The 16249-nt window shown below is 36.5% G+C and overlaps 1 protein-coding gene and 1 non-coding gene across 2 annotated transcripts in view; one reads left to right on the forward strand and one right to left on the reverse strand.

Moving 5' to 3' along the window:
- Window positions 1-144, reverse strand: part of LOC128133293 (ATP synthase subunit beta, chloroplastic-like) — a 2459-nt gene extending 2315 nt beyond the window's left edge. The window contains exon 1 of the mRNA XM_052770459.1: window positions 1-144. This exon is cut by the window's left edge and continues 2315 nt beyond it. The gene's annotated coding sequence lies outside the window, so the exon portion shown is untranslated.
- Window positions 145-12544: 12400 nt separating this feature from the next.
- Window positions 12545-12651, forward strand: LOC128134014 (small nucleolar RNA R71). The gene has a single exon (XR_008232348.1). It is a non-coding gene; the product is annotated as a small nucleolar RNA R71 (small nucleolar RNA).
- The last annotated feature ends 3598 nt before the right edge of the window (window positions 12652-16249 follow it).

Below are 16249 nucleotides of genomic sequence, written 5' to 3' on the forward strand. Positions count from 1 at the left end.
TACTGTTTTACCCACGCCAGCTCCCCCGAATAGTCCGATTTTTCCTCCACGGCGATAAGGGGCTAAAAGATCTACTACTTTAATTCCGGTTTCAAAAATAGATAATTTTGTATCTAACTGTATAAAGGTAGGCGCAAATCTATGAATAGGAAATGTTGTACTAGTATCTACAGGACCTAAATTATCAACAGGCTCGCCAAGCACGTTGAAAATTACTAATTTGGAATTCACCATGTCTCAAGGGTAAATCGAATCAAGGTGAAAACATCTTTATTTATCTTGTCTCTTAATATAATATATAGGTTTGTTTATTTAGTTTCTAGTTTAAACAACCCCCCCCCCCCCCCCCCCTCCTAATTTTTCTTTAGTAGTTTAGTTAACATTCGAATTATTAGAGCTAAACTATTTTCATTTCTATATTGTTCGACACCCTTTCTTACTATAATTATACTGCAACACGATTAAGTTCACTGCCTAATGTGTATATTAGTTAAGACATGATAAATTAGGAATTATAAATTTAACACTAGTGCATAATTACACTGTCATTCATCAAGAATTTTGTTAGTAGTGTCGATTTTAAAATTAAAATTATAGGAAGGTTCTTTTAAAATATTTAAAGTAGATAAATGTTAATTTAGTTACTTTAAAACATTTTTTTCAAACAAGAGACTCTAATCTCCTCTAATCTAATGTATACAAGGGACTTGAAATCTGGAGGGTGGCCAAAACAACATACTATTACTATTAGGCTGTAGGCTTTTTGGTACTTTAAAACAAATACAAATGTGAGATATCTTTATTGACTGGATTGCAGGCTTTTAAGCGTATTTAATATTTTTCCTTTTTAAATCATTAATTGTTTACATAGGTGCTACATCTATTAAAACCTTTGACCATGAAGTACTCTCTGTTATTATGTGGTTTACCAATTTAATTCTATTTTTGTTAAGTTTGACCACTGGTTCAAAGAACAATTAATAATAACATCTCGCTGGCTTCAATAATAATAATAATAATAATAATAATAATAATAATAATAATAAAAACAATGCATAATTATATATAAGGATCGTAAAAATGATTAGTACTATGAAGATAAACTTTTACCGATTATTTATAAAATTGAGAAACGAAGATTTAACATGCAAAATATGTTTAATTTTAAAAGTTTGGGGGCCGCTTCGCGCAAATCCTTTCTAATAAATGAAGGTTTTTTGACACTTGTCAAATTTTCAAGAGTTTTGCCACATGTAATTTTGTGAGAGTTTTAAAATTATTATTTTCCACTTGTCATTTTTTTGAGAATTTTCATTTTTTAAAATAAAATTTCAAATAAAAAAAGAGAATCATTCTATTAATTTGATAATAAAGTATCATAAATGCTCTAAAGAAGATTTCATTTTTTTTATAAATGTTTGAAAAGATTACATTATGATATTTAAAAGTATTATTGTATAAAATATTTAATGTTTAAATACTGATATTAAATTTTTATTTTTAATAAACCCGTGTAATACACGGGTCTCATAACTAGTATGCTAACATAACATGGTGAACATGTATTTTCGGAGTAAACACATAAAAACAAAAACCATACAAAATAACCAAAATTTTAGAAATATTTTTATTCATTATATTAGTAAATTTATACAAAACCACTAAAATAAGTTTTTGAATTTTTATTTTTTACTTTTAATAATTGTTGGTTTTTACTAAATATCACATATACTTTTTTTTATCTTAAAAAGTAATAATAATAAAGGAGTTTTTTAATTTACTATTTGTAAAAAATGAAAAATATTGTTGTTAACGGTTTGCTTGTTTTGTTTAAGGAAATCTATGTTTTATAAAACTAAGAAATAAAATTATTGGTTCTCAAAATAAAAAATCGTCATAGAGGTTTTTTTACCACTATCACCTCACTTATACCACTATCATCTCTTCCACAACCACCTATTCTGCCACCAATTGTTACAATCATATATAATTACTCAATATATGAACAAACATATATGTATAATCATTTATGATTATGCATATACATATAAACATCTATAATCATATATGATTATACCTCTCTGTTGCTGGTATGTTGGGGCATTAGATCAACACATGAGAAATATGTGATTGATGTTGAATCTTAAAATTTCTATTTTTTTTAATCTCAAGTGAACTGTCCCCTATTAAAATAACAAAGTAGTTAACCTACTCTAAATACCACTTATATCTCCAAAGAGACTTGAACTCATAACCTCTTATTTGAAAAAATCACTTTTTACTACTAGGTCAAATGCTTTTTGGTTCTAAACGGATCCATAGGCTAGGGTTTCATCTGGTAGGACATCAATTGTGACGACACGTCGCCGCTATTGTTGGCGATCCGCGTCAATTTCATCATGACCGTTCGATGGATTTTGGATGGACGGTTAATAGTGGCCATAGAATGGTGCATGTTTTTCCCTCGAACTTGTCGCCGCTATTGCCTATTAGTCGCCGCTAAAGGTGGTGCATTTTTACTCCCACTTCGTCCCAGACGAGTCATTTTCTACACCTTTCCTTCGGGAATTACCATTTCCACTGGCAAAGCTCGTCTTTCCGGCGTAATACACCAATCCATAACACCACTAACTGTAGATTGCTTCTAGGGCTTCAATTTATGTCACACCCCAAAACCAAGAACGGCGGAAACGTTCTGGGGCCGAGGACGTCATGTATAGTATCACAACAATGCAAAGTAGTAACAAGCAACAACATCATCCATTACATTAATAGTATAATTGTAATTACAAGTGTGTTCTTTCATAGTATAAAACAACATAATGAATAATCAAAATAAAAGACGAGTCTTGACCGCTCCGTCGTCACAACACCTGGTCGTCGTATCTGTCTATTGGTGACCTGAGAATACAAGTTATTTTGAAAGCGTAGATCAGCATTTAAGCTGGTGAATTCATAAGTATTTTAGGTGTCATTGCTTTGTAAAACTATATAGAAAAGACTAGTAAATGTTTGGTGAAAAAGTTTGTATTTGAACAATGTAAAATTTTGTATAAGTTTGAAAACTCTTAGAAAAACCTATATTTTCTACTAGTATAAAAAATAGTCTTCTACCAAGACTCGATTGTTTTGTATGTTTGTCTCTTTGTAAAAATGAAAGCTTTTCCCAAGTATGACTATCATTATCAAAATATAGTTTTATATTACCCTTTATGTGAGAAGATCACAATCTGAATTTAATGGGAAAATCTATACGTGTGCTACAGTATTATTTGTATTAAATACTGAAGAAATAACTATTATTATTCTAATCTAGTCTACCTCATCGATTATGTGAATGTGACACAAATTAAAGGTAATAAGGAAATAATATAATTATTGTAATTGTATCCTATTGTACTAGGATATTCACGGCGTGGAAACTCGCTGAACAGTACAACCATACACATCCGTCGAGGTACACTTGTCATTTGTAACGTGTAAGTACTATAGTATTGTATAAAGTGACTACTATTGTACTAATTGCCTTAAATTGAGTATTTAAGGTATAATGTGATGGCTAGATCCCATACTAAATGCTCTCCATGTCAAAAGATTTTGGGAACCAAATGCGACCTCTGCAATAATTGCAAGCCGTGAACATCCACATTTAGATTATATGATCATGTATACCAATATAACTATCACCATTTGTTTATAACAATGCGTTAGTGATTCATTGGTATAGTTAGATCTTGTAATTGTTCCATGCTATAGCACCTTATTATGTTTGTTCTGCAATGGTGTATTGTATATTCCTCCATGTTTCTCCTTATTGTGAGTTCTCTTATGTTATCATGTATTTTATCTATGAAATAGTATCTATGTAATAGTATCTATGTAATTGTCTTTCTTGTAACTGTATGTAATGTATTAGTAAAGACTCATGAATGAACTGACTCTTGTGTGATTTCTTGTACTTGAAATAGTAAGTAGTATCTCCTAACTATACCTATTATAGTTACTAGTAATGTACATGTATAACCAAAAGTATGCCTTTGCTACCTAAACGTACTGAACTAACTGATGGAACTTTTATGTCTATATATGTATACATGATATATAACTAATATTTAGACAACATTCGGACGAATAACCGATGCCCTAAGGCCACATCCCAACGAGGAAAAGGAAATAAAGCGAGCTAGCCGTCCTAAGTCCTTTAAACATTTCTTATATAACTATACATATATAGGCATGCATTTGACAACATAAAAGTATAAAACAAGTTTTGTAAAATCTTTGAAAAGTTTAATAACTAAGAATTGATGACTGATGTCAGTTTATAAAACAATTTGAAAGTAGTTTGTTTGATACGACAGTTTTAAGTATAAGAAAACCTTTGTTTGGAACACAATTGTAACAGAGTTTGAGAGGAAACCTACAGTATGGAAGACAGTTTCATAAAGTGTTTTAACATGTAAAAACGTTTTAGTAAGTCATTTGGAAGTAGTATACTGAGTAAACATCTAAAAGTGTAGTAAATACATTTGTATGCTAGTTATTAATCACATGTGATTGATGTACTAACTAGCATGATTCAACTTGTATCCCCCCCATAAAAGCATTTATAAACATTTAAAAGGTTAATTAAAGGGGTATGAAGTCACCTGCAGTGAGTGGATCAGATGGAAGTGTCGGACAAGTGCTTGGTGTCAAGTGAAGACTTAAACACACACAATGATCCTAATAACATATAAAGACATATGTATATATACAATTAGTGATTATAACACTAATTAGACAAGTATAAACACCGTAACATGTGGAAAACAATTTGCTCAAAGTGTTAGGAGGCCATTGGGTTGCAACAAAGGATTGCAAGGCATTGTAAGTGAGTTTATGGTCAATGGACCATATTTAATGGAGTTTACGGCCCAGGGGAGTTTACTCCTGGCTGTAAACTCTCTAATGGGCCTCCATTTGAGGCTTAAAGGCAAGATGTCTTAAGTGGTTAAGTGTTTCAAGGCTAAATAAGAGGCTAGGTGAGTTTAAGGTCCAAGAATGCCCTCAACTTGTATTTACGGCCGGGGGACCACTTCCCTATGAGTTTACGGCCGTAAACTTGATGTGTGCAAACTCACTTAGTTTTAAACCTACTTTTAATTATCAAATAACACACAAAAGGCAGTGAACCTATCAGTTGTGGTATAGCTAAATAAGCAGGGTATCGATCACAGGGAACGGCAAATTAAAGTTAAAAACTAATTTTTATCTAAGTTAATTAATAAGTAGGAGTTTTCTCTAGTTTTACAAGACTAGAAACTTACTAATTATGACTAATTTAAGAACTAGAAAATAACGACTTAACTAGATTCAATAATTGGAAAGGAACTTCTGTTTAGTTCAACTTGGTTAACTCTATGGTTGATATCAAGGTAATGGTGCAATGGATTAATTCTTTCGTTGGTTACCGATTCAAGTGCTTAGATTCGTATTCACTACCCTAATCCTTAGCAAATAAACTAACTTAAACAGTGGCCAATTGTCTAATTTAATTAAATTCACTAGATTAATTATTCGGGTTAAGTTAGACTTGCAATAGTTAACTAATTTATTCTTTTAATTAACTTCTTGTTTGATGGTCATGTTACAAGCTTGCACATGAATTTACTCAATTTTCTTATTAATTCTAGTTTCATATTCATTAATCCTAGACATATAGCATAGTGATCACATAGCATATGAGGTTAATAATCATTAGATGTTCATGCTAATCAATTATCTTCATATTAACAGAAAATTAATTATCATTCACACACAAGGTTCTTTAGCAAGCTAAAATAACAAAAATTCACCAACTTAGAATTAATCCTACCAATCAATCAAGCCATATTGTCAACTTTGTATCCCCAAACAGAAGTCTAAAGGTTTTAGCTCATAATTGAAGTAAATAACAGCAAACAAACAAAGTCAAATTGCTTAACCATAATGATAAAACAAAAGAATAAGTGGAATGATGAAATTTTGCCTCAATTACTCTCCGGGATTGAATTCTAGCTTCCTTCGTCGTCTTCTAGGGTTTCTCTGGCTTCTCAATCGTAGCTAAACTCTTCTGAATCGTCCCCCAACTCCCTCCTATCGATCTGTGGAATTATCTTTATATATACGAATCGACTCGTCGAGTCAAGTGGTGACTCGTCGAGTCCCTCTCACATTCCCCGTATTGTGATAACTCTCTGGGATCCCGAGTCATTATCTTCTCGATTCTTCGATTGGACTCGCCGAGTAGTCGATCTGACTCGCCGAATAGGTTCCATTTTTAGTGTTTTTCTTCTTTATTCCATTCTCGATCTTCTAACTGTTTCTCCCGCTTCCTTTCGCTTCCGAGCTTCATCTTTGGACTCAAAAACATAATTTAACACTTTTAAGTACCTTTTGTCCATAATATGCAATAATTTAGCTAATAAATGAATAAAAATGTATACTTAATATGAACTAATTATGCACATATCAAAATACCCCACACTTGTCTTTTGCTTGCCCCCAAGCAAAACTGAATTTTAAACATATTAGAATCATATATAACAACTCCAATCTAACCCAGCCATTATGCCAAGACCGCAATGCATGAATTTGTGTCTAAATTTTTTCCTCAAGACCTCCCATACTCCAAATACTCACAATCCTCATAAACACTTGCCCACTCATCCCGAACTATGCTCATTTTATGCAACTCTCCGAATCCATCCGCAGAAAACCTCTTACCCTCAAGGTGTTTTTAATTGAGCAACCCAAGCATACATAATCTAGAATTACAACTTTTCGATACCACTATGGAGCTCTTTTAGAATTCTTCACTTCCTTTGGTAATTTGATCTTTGAACTCTTTGAATTCACCACCTTTATTGTTTGATTTTCGGGTATCTTCAACTTTTTAATTTTCGGTATTTTGATCTTTTGATCTTCACTTTAATTGCTCCAAAATTCATACAATTTCTCTTGTAATTCTCTCTTTCTTTTCTCTTTTTTTTTTCACATGTACCTCACTTTTTCACTCAAATCCCTACATGCTTAAGCAGGGGCGCTCAATCTCAACCTTTATTAGCTAACGATAACAATCTTCCTGGATACATTTCAGGTTTAGGCTGCTAAACATATTGCATACCTCGGGCCGAGCGGGGTCGTGTTTTTGTCCCATGATTTCACTAGAATAAGGAAGCCACAAATGCACTAGAACGTATATAGGTTCAACTAAACATTTGGGTCTTCATGCAATTATCAACACAACTCTAACATGGAGTCCTAATTTTACTTTTACCAAAATTTTCTAATTTAGATCCTAAGTAATACTTTTGGTATGCAAATTTTTTTAAAATTAACCTAAATTAAGACTCTAAATTTTCTAATATGTAACCAACCCCCTACCCCACACTTATTTCATGCAATGCCCTCATTGCATATTATGCATGATAAAAACATAAAAAGAGAATAAAGAGGGAATTGGAACAAACTCCCCTGGGATAGCAGTCGATAGGTTGATCACTTCCTTTTCAGCTCCAACTTCAATTGACTTTAGACATGGTAACATCTCATCCATGCCTTGGGTGTCTCGTCTCGTGTGGGTCACTCCAAATATGCGGAAAAACAGTGTAAGATCTTCAGGAATTAATATGGAAAGAATATATAGTCAAGTGGTACTCTAATCAGCCTCAAATCAGCAGCCCCTTCGACATGAAACCAAACGACTCGTCGAGTATATACCAGACTCATCGAGTTACTTCGGAAAATCTTCGGATTTTTGAAAATTAAGGGCGACTCGTCGAGTCAGTTTAGTGCACTCGACGAGTTGGTCACTGAATGAAAATAATAGCATTCTGCATCTGATCCAGCTTCCAATAAACTCTCTATACGTTCTATTCACTTCTAGACTCCCTTGCCAACATCTCTAAGGACCGGACTCAATACTTTAAATCTAACGCTCCTTTTTCTTGATTCTCTTTCTCACTTTGATTCTATAACTCTAAACCCCTTTTTGAAGCTAGCACTCCTAATTCAATTCTAAAAAATTGTCAAAGCATCAAACATCAAATAAACATTAAAAGCAAGTTTTAAAAACATTAAACAAACCAAATAAAAATAAACACAAAAATAAAAAGAAATTAAAAATTGTTCAATAAAAATGCATAGAAATCAATCCTCCTCATCATCATCATCTAGCCCTACTCCACTTCCTCCAGCACCACTTCTTCTTGCACTTATCACCTCTTCCCATGATGGAATATATGGAAAGTTACCACCATCGATGTGTGGAATGTTAAAGTGGTCAAAAAGTTGGATATGGGATTGGTTGCTAAAATTCAAGCTCCGCGCCATTTGATCTTGTAGCCGCCTCATCTCCACATTGTACCAATCCATTGGTACTTCTTCATTCTCAACCGTAATCACTGGCGGCTCATCCTCAACATCCCACTCTCTCCTCGAACGAACCCTCCTCCCCGGTGCTTCGGGACCAACAACCGGATCATCATTCGGAATGGCATAATGGCCACCCCCATAGTCTTCAATAATCCTCGCTCTCCGGAAAAGAATTGGATTGAATGGAGGTGTAGGGATCATCGTCATGAAGTTCCACGCACCGCGGTTCATCAACCCGAATGAGTTGGCTAACCGGGTGACAAACATCCCACCATTGATTCTAGAAGTTTTGTGATCCTTGACCGCACCCTCCGAGAGATATGAAGCTAGACACCAAGGAATGTTGCAAAAAACGCCGGGTGTAATGATGCTCCATAAATAGAAGACATCAAGGTTGGAAACCTTGTCATCATCCTTTCGTTGGTTGATGGTGGATGAAATGAGACGATAAATGAGGCGGTGTGTTGGGGATCGAATGCTCCCTTCTTGTGTCGTCTTCGGAATATAGACCTTGTTACCAATTGTATTCCACCAGCCCGTACTCGTAACTCCTTCGGGAAACACCATATGGGTTTGTGCCAAAAAGGCCCGAAAGATGGGTGTTGAGACCAAGGGCTGATCATAAACCCCTAATCGACAGGCAAGATCCACCATAGAGCATTGATGAAATTCTCCCCCAAGGCAGAAACTAAAGCTTAACGGGTGATAAGCATCCACTCCCCCGGTGAAAGATACCGTGGAGAAGAACTCCAAACACAGCTCCAAATAAACCGGCTCTTGAATACGGAAGACCCGGCTCCACCCGTCACAAATCATTGTTTCGCCTTCATGGTGAAACTCCTTTAGAAGATTAGGAGCTAACTCCTCCTCATAGCGAACACTCTGCAACCAATCCCAATCTATCCGGTTGGGCACATAGATATCTTTCTTCTTTATGTCAGCCAGCTTCTTCTTCTACTTCCGCAATGTTGAAGCGGACTCGATTTGTGGGAAGTTTAACCACGGAAAATCCCCTTGGTTGCCACTGGAACTTTGCCCCCTTCTGAACATGATTTCTGCAAAACAAAGACATTAAACCCAGAAACACAGAGTATAATTAAAAAAAACGTCATGCATATGTTTCCCGACTCGACTCGTCGAGTCCATGTACGACTCGGCGAGTCGCACGAACTGCACGAGTCAGTCGGCGGGTCGATGGAAATTGGACCATGAAACCTGGAAATTGCATAAAGGGTTTCGTCTAGGCACATATTACTAAGGTATTAAGACTAGAATAAGCATTCAAAACATCATAATTCATGAAAAATCAAAACCCTAGAAATTTACTACTTTTCAAAAACGGGTTTTTTCATGCAATTGCTACCATAGATGGCCTTATAATCATGTTCTTAACAGAAAACAAGAAGAAATTTGTTACCTTTTGAGATGATACTTGAGAAATTTGAAGAAAACTTGAAGAACAAAGATGAATGCTTGAGAGAGAGAGTTGAGAGAGAGGCGCACGACGAGTGTGTGTGTGAAAAGAAACTAATTCTTAGGGTTCAAACCCTAGTTACCGGTTGTAAAAGTAATTTCAAAATTTTTTTTTTCTGTACATAATACCGACTCGTCGAGTCGGAGTCAGACTCGGCGAGTCTTTTGCAAAAAAATCATAAAAATTTTTCATTTATCTAAAAATCATTTCACCCCACACTTAGCCCATGCATACTCTCAAGCAGACATGTCCGATGAATTGGAGAATTAACATTCTAAAAACGAAAGAAAATTTTCAAACAAAATTAAAAAGTAAAAGAAAGCAAACTCTAAATAACGGGTTGCCTCCCGCCAAACGCTTCTTTTTAAGGAGTCATTAGCTAGACTCCTTCCCATCTACATTTCGTCATCTCCGAGCATCGGGAACGCACGCCTAACTTTTTGTGATTTGTACTTGGTCTTGTAAGCATGAATCTTCTTCTTGTAAGCCCTTTTCAATGCATCTCTTTTGCTTTTCACAGCATCATCCTCAGCTGCTTGGGCTTCCCTTTTTCTCTTTTTCTTCTTTACCCCATTCTTTTTCACCTTCTCTTGCACCTCCTTCTCTTTAAATTTAATTACTTCATATTTCATGATGGTTCGTGCTTTAGGTTTAGTAGTGAATGGTTGATCAGCTTCCACCCTTATTTCCTTTGTCTCTTCATCCTTTCCTGTGTTCAACCCACTTCAAACGGAATCGTATCAAGACATGCTACATCGGCGTATTGAACTTTTATACCCATTCCTCCTTCTGTTGTTTGTTCTTCTAAAGAATCATGAATAATATCTAAATCCAACGTATGTGAAGAACTAGTAACAAACAGATCTAAGTCGGCCAAGTTTTTGTCAAATTCGACTGGACTCGTCGAGTCCATTAAAGTGACTCGGCGAGTCTGATCGGGTTCCATCAATTCTTGGGTGTTTTCTGAGTTGGCTCCTTCCAGTAGCTTTTCTAACTCCTCCAAGTCCTTGTTAACATCCACATCTTCTTCAGAGTGTATCAAAAACTTGCTTGGATCTTCTTTTAGCATAAGTTCAAGCTCTTTTTGTAATATCTCATCATCCAATTGGATAATTGAGATTTCTTCATTCTTTTCTTCTTCTTGCTTAGCTTCTGGAATAGCTTTAAACATTATAGATTCATCACCCACCCTTAATGTCAATGTAGACTTACATATATCAATTAAAGCACACGCGGTGTTCAAGAATGATCTCCCCAAAATAATTGGAATTTCGGGGTCTTCTTTCATATCAACTACCACGAAGTCTACTGGGAAAATAAAATTGTCAACTTTTATTAGGAGATCCTCACAAACGCCTTGTGGATGAATTATCGTCTTTTCCACCAAATGGATCTTCATATTCACCGGCCTTGGTTCTGGTAAATTCAACTTCTTAAAGAATGACAAAGGCATCAAATTGATGCTTGCCCCCGAATCAGCTAATGCTCGGGTGAAAACTTCATTACCAAATTGGCACGGAATCACCATATTTCCTGGATCACCCTTCTTTTCAGGTAGCTCACTCATCAATATTTCCACGACTTCACCAAATCTTTCCTATCAGCAAAAAGGCCCTTAAGCAAGTTGAAGTACTTAGGTGTTTGTAGCATTGTTTCCACAAATGGCACATTAACTTGTAAAGCTTTAACATGCGTCATGAAGGTTCTGTATGCTTCTACTTTTTCTGCAGGCATGGCTTTGATTGGGTATGGTAGAGGAGGATTATAAGGCTTCAAAGAACTGACAGTTTTCTCATTTACGCATGGACTCGTCGAGTCCAATGGAGTGACTCGGCGAGTCGGATCGGGTTTTGCTGGATCCGATTCTTCTACCTTTTCTGCCTTCTTCTTGGAGATTCTCAGTGCTTCTGTAAATGTTTCTTCACTACTGGAGGTTATTACACTTACATTCTCCATTCTTGGATTGGGTTCGGTGTTACTTGGAAGTTGACCCGATCTTCTATCATTCACTTGATGCGCAAGCTGCCCCTGCTGTTTCTCAATGTTGAGAATTGATGCTTGCTGATTCCTAAGCATGTTTCTGGTCTCGTGTATGGCAGCATCGTGATCATTGTGTCTTTTTTCGGACGCGGCTATGAATCTAGTGAATAACTCTTCTAAATCGGCTTTCTTTTCTACCGGTTCTTCCTTTTGGTATAGTCACCTCTCCTTCTGCTTGTATTTCTCCTCCTTTGCCTTATTATACTCGTATGGTAGCCAATCCTTCTTAGGTTTCCGCCAATTTTCATCATATCGATCACCACTTGAATAGAAGACTTGAGCTTTCTTATTTCCATTCTCATCCAAATCACAATCCTTTGTGAGATGGGGCCCTCTACAATTTTCGCATCCTACCCTAATAGCATGGATTATTTGATCCATTTTTGTCATTCTTCGATCTAGACTATCAAGCTTAGCTATCACCGCCGCCATGCTATCATTTGCCGCGTTTACTACCCCCCGACTTACTTCGTTTCTCGGATTGTGGTATTTTCTAGAGTGCTTAGAGAATTCTTCAATTAATTCTTTAATTACCGGGGGCGCCTTCTTTGTGAGCGGGCCTTGAGAATCAAGCAATGCCTTGTGGTGACATTGACTCCATCATAGAAAATGGAGACCTCTTGTTGGCTATTAAGGTCATGGTGTGGGCAATTTCTAAGTAGGCTCTTGTACCTTTCCCAAGCTTCATAAAGAGATTCTCCGGGTTGTTGCTCGAAGTTGGCAATGGCTTTCTTTAGCTTGGCTATCTTGGAGGGCGGGCATAAATGGTCTATGAACTCTTCTTTCATCTTGGCCCATGTGGTGACCGATCCGGGAGGAAGTGACTTTAACCAATCTTTTGCAGCTCCTTTAAATGTGACAGGAAGCATGCGAAGAAGCTGGGTATCGCGTGGAACATTCGGGACGTTGAAGTAATCGGCCACATCATTTACTTCGTCCAAGTGCTTGTAAGCGTCTTCGTGATCCTTCCCGTAAAAAGGAATCTCCTTGAGTTGGGCGAGAATATGGCCTTTTAGTTCAAAAGTAGCGGTCGCGAGAATTGCGGGTTGCACAAGTCCCGGCCCGGTGTCATCACGCATCCTTTTCTTCCATTCCCCCATGGGGACTTCATCAATGTTAGCCATTGTGATAGCTAACTCTTCTTCGGAATCGGTTTCGTGCTCGTAAGTATGCTCTTCTTCTTCCTCGGTCTCGTACTCGATATCTTCTTGAATTGGTTCTTCAACTGTCAACGAGGCACTGGATGCTCCTGATTTGCTGCTCTTCTTCTTGCTGAAAACGGATTTTAAGTTTTTGAGTGGTGAGTTCTTTGAAGATGTGGTTTCTCCAACGGCTTTTCCTTTGCTTCTTCTTAGTGCGGATTCCGGGTCTTCCAAAGGAGGGACCAGAGGTGTATCAGATCCTCGGGTCATGAAACAACTGTAAACAAACAAAACAAAAGAAACAGAACGCGTAAAAAGAACAAAAATGAAATAATAAAATAAAGACTGAAACAGCGATGTACTCGCCGAGTCGGCACGAGTGCGCTCGGCGAGTTCAAGGCAAAAACAGAAAAGAAATTTCTAGTTATTCTATAAACGAATTTTTTAATAAACTAATTCTACCTACTGAATTACTTTGTAAATAACTTTGTGTAAGATAAATCCCACACAAAGGAACGATTAAACTAGAATTTAATATTAATTTTAGAACCGTTCCCCGACAACGGCGCCAAAAACTTGATGTGTGCAAACTCACTTAGTTTTAAACCTACTTTTAATTATCAAATAACACACAAAAGGCAGTGAACCTATCAATTGTGGTATAGCTAAATAAGCAGGGTATCGATCACAGGGTACGGAAAATTAAAATTAAAAACTAATTTTATCTAAGTTAATTAATAAGTAGGAGTTTTCTCTAGTTTTACAAGACTAGAAACTTACTAATTATGACTAATTTAAGAACTAGAAAATAACGACTTAACTAGATTCAATAATTGGAAAGGAACTTCTGTTTAGTTCAACTTGGTTAACTCTATGGTTGATATCAAGGTAATGGTGCAATGGATTAATTCTTTCGTTGGTTACCGATTCAAGTGCTTAGATTCGTATTCACTACCCTAATCCTTAGCAAATAAACTAACTTAAACAGTGGCCAATTGTCTAATTTAATTAAATTCACTAGATTAATTATTCGGGTTAAGTTAGACTTGCAATAGTTAACTAATTTATTCTTTTAATTAACTTCTTGTTTGATGGTCATGTTACAAGCTTGCACATGAATTTACTCAATTTTCTTATTAATTCTAGTTTCATATTCATTAATCCTAGACATATAGCATAGTGATCACATAGCATATGAGGTTAATAATCATTAGATGTTCATGCTAATCAATTATCTTCATATTAACAGAAAATTAATTATCATTCACACACAAGGTTCTTTAGCAAGCTAAAATAACAAAAATTCACCAACTTAGAATTAATCCTACCAATCAATCAAGCCATATTGTCAACTTTGTATCCCCAAACAGAAGTCTAAAGGTTTTAGCTCATAATTGAAGTAAATAACAGCAAACAAACAAAATCAAATTGCTTAACCATAATGATAAAACAAAAGAATAAGTGGAATGATGAAATTTTGCCTCAATTACTCTCCGGGATTGAGTTCTAGCTTCCTTCGTCGTCTTCTAGGGTTTCTCTGGCTTCTCAATCGTAGCTAAACTCTTCTGAATCGTCCCCCAACTCCCTCCTATCGATCTGTGGAATTATCTTTATATATACGAATCGACTCGTCGAGTCAAGTGGTGACTCGTCGAGTCCCTCTCACATTCCCCGTATTGTGATAACTCTCTGGGATCCCGAGTCATTATCTTCTCGATTCTTCGATTGGACTCGCCGAGTAGTCGATCTGACTCGCCGAGTAGGTGCCATTTTTAGTGTTTTTCTTCTTTATTCCATTCTCGATCTTCTAACTATTTCTCCCGCTTCCTTTCGCTTCCGAGCTTCATCTTTGGACTAAAATACATAATTTAACACTTTTAAGTACCTTTTGTCCATAATATGCAATAATTTAGCTAATAAATGAATAAAAATGTATACTTAATATGAACTAATTATGCACATATCAAAACTCAGGGTGGGAAGTACCATTTCGTTGCTTGAAGTCCCTAGTTCAATGGGTTATGGTTCTACACTAAGTTCCAAGGCTTGGTAAGGGACTAGGGTGCAATTTGCCCCACTTATAGGGGTTTACAGCCCAAGAACATGTCTTGGCCATAAACTCCTTTGATCTTGAGTTTCTTTGTGATTTCTATGCTCTAAACATGTTAAACGTAGTGTACAACGAGTTAGAACAAGAGTACTTACGATCTAGGAGCTTGAATGGTCTGTTTTGGCCAAGAACACTAGTGTGTATTCCTGGTGAGACATGAAGATCTACACAAATGGAATGATTTCACGGATGAAAATCATGTAAGATCACCAGTTCATGTAAGATAGCAACTAGTTAGGGCCAGAAGCTTACGAGTTTTGAAGATCAGCGACGAAGATTGGGATGTTACTTGAGAGGATTTCAGCCAAGGGAAAGAAAAGAATGAACTAATGGCCAATATATCAACATATAGGGGGGAGTTTATAGCCCACATGGAGTTTACGGCCGTAAACTCCCTTGTGGTGGCCGTGAACTCCTTGTCAAGGGTTTTCAGACTTGTTCTTTGAGCTATAACTTCAGCAGATAAACCCCGACACTTATCCCTTAAGTGTACAAGGCTCAGAACGCTCAAAATTTCAAGTTGTCACATCATCCCCTTGTTAGAGGGAATTTCGTCCCGAAATTAGAATTTAGGTAAAGGAACAGGTATGAATAATCGAGCAAGGAGGTGGGGATACTTCCTATTTGATTGATTCTCGCGCTTCCAAGTGAATTCTGGTCCTCAGTTGGCATTCCAGCGTACCTTCACTAATGGGAAGCGGCTCTGTTTCGTTCGCCTGACCTCTCGGTCCATGGTCACTACGGTTCTTTCACGAAGGTGAGGCTCTCGTTGCAATTGATCTCGGCGAGTGGGATTACAAGAGTCCTGACGGAAAGGTACTTTTTCAAGTTCGAGACGTGGAAGGTAGAATGTACATTACTGAGTTCGCGGGGTAGGCTTAGTCGTGGATGCTTCTATGCTGTTTCTCACTACGTGAGAAGCTAAGTAGGTCATTTATAAGGAAGATGACGAACTGATCCAAGTAAGGATGACATACCCTATTCCTTAAGTTCAAGAATACTACTGGCGCATTGGCTTTTTCCGAGGGGTATCACTACGGACTCATAGCGTCCGCATCGAGTTTGGAAGATTGCCCTCGGGACATC

This window comes from Lactuca sativa, chromosome 4 (assembly GCF_002870075.4).
Source record: "Lactuca sativa cultivar Salinas chromosome 4, Lsat_Salinas_v11, whole genome shotgun sequence".
Classification (NCBI taxonomy): Eukaryota; Viridiplantae; Streptophyta; class Magnoliopsida; order Asterales; family Asteraceae; genus Lactuca; species Lactuca sativa.